Here is a 1,632-nt window from a genome sequence, read left to right on the forward strand (position 1 = left end):
GTGCAGGGAAATGTAAGTTCCCCCTCTTTTTATTTTTACTGAGACGCTTTCCCTTTCTAGAACATCCAACCTTGCTTTACAAGCACGTACCACATGAACAAGGCACTAATCATGTTGAGGAAAACTTCCTGCCAAGGAAATTACTCCCACAGCAGTAAGAAGTTGTGTGTTGTGAGGTGGGCACTTTATGAGGTCTTTTGCTCCTCTACAGACTGCACTCCCACAGTGAAATACTTCTCTGATCCCTGAAAATGAAAATGTACAGAATGATAAAAGAGGGTACTAGGGAAGGAAAGAAAAAAAACTGATATTGCTAAGCACTTAGTATGGCCCAGAAAGTGCTTAAGAAATATACATGTCTTGTTCATTTCATCTTTGCAACAGTACTATGTCATCAGTTATTATTACTTTTTTTTTTCCACATAAAGATGAAGACCCTGAGGACCAGATGGGTTGGGTAAACTTCTCCAACGTTAAAGTGGCTGAGTGAGGACTAGGATCACAACATATCTAATTTTGAAGCAACTTTTTTTTTCACTATACGATACTGTTGCTAACAGCAAGGGTCTTCAAAACCACAGAACCAAAGGTTACAGAAGTCACTGAATAGTGAGAACAAGAAACTTGATCCTTGGCTCAGACTTACTTCTGAAGACAGCAGAGTGGCCAACGCTGTGTTTACTTTAAAATGTTTGTTTGTTCCATTACTTCTAAAATGAGTCTCAGTTCAGTCGCTCAGTCGTGTCCGACTCTTGCGACCCCATGAATTGCGGCACGCCAGGCCTCCCTGTCCAACACCAACTCCCGGAGTTCACTCAGACTCAACGTCCATTGAGTCAGTGATGCCATCCAGCCTTCTCATCCTCTGTCGTCCCCTTCTCCTCCAGCCCCTAATCCATCCCAGCATCAGAGTCTTTTCCAAGGAGTCAACTCTTCGCATGAGGTGGCCAAAGTACTGGAGTTTCAGCTTCAGCATCATTCCTTCCAAAGAAATCCCAAGGCTGATCTCATTCAGAATGGACTGGTTGGATCTCCTTGCAGTCCAAGGGATTCTCAAGAGTCTTCTCCAACACCACAGTTCAAAAGCATCAATTCTTTGGCACTCAGCTTTCTTCACAGTCCAACTCTCACATCCATACATGACCACTGGAAAAACCATTGCCTTGACTAGACGGACCTTTGTTGGCAAAGTAATGTCTCTGCTTTTGAATATGCTATCTAGGTTGGTTATAACTTTTCTTCCAAGGAGTAAGCATCTTTTAATTTCATGTCTGCAGTCACCATCTGCAGTGATTTTGGAGCTCCAAAAAAAAAAGTCTGACACTGTTTCCACTGTTTCCCCATCTATTTCCCATGAAGTGATGCCATGATGCCATGACCAGATGCCATGATCTTAGTTTTCTGAATGTTGAGTTTTAAGCCAACTTTTTCACTCTCCTCTTTCACTTTCATCAAGAGGCTTTTTAGTTCCTTTTAACTTTCTGCCATAAGGGTGGTGTCATCTGCATATCTGAGGTGATTGATATTTCATCCAGCAGTCTTGATTCCCGCTTGTGCTTCTTCCAGCCCAGCGTTTCTCATGATGTACTCTGCGTATAAGTTAAATAAACAGAGTGACAATATACAGCCTTG

This window comes from Bubalus bubalis, chromosome 16, assembly GCF_019923935.1.
Source record: "Bubalus bubalis isolate 160015118507 breed Murrah chromosome 16, NDDB_SH_1, whole genome shotgun sequence".
NCBI classification, from domain to species: Eukaryota; Metazoa; Chordata; class Mammalia; order Artiodactyla; family Bovidae; genus Bubalus; species Bubalus bubalis.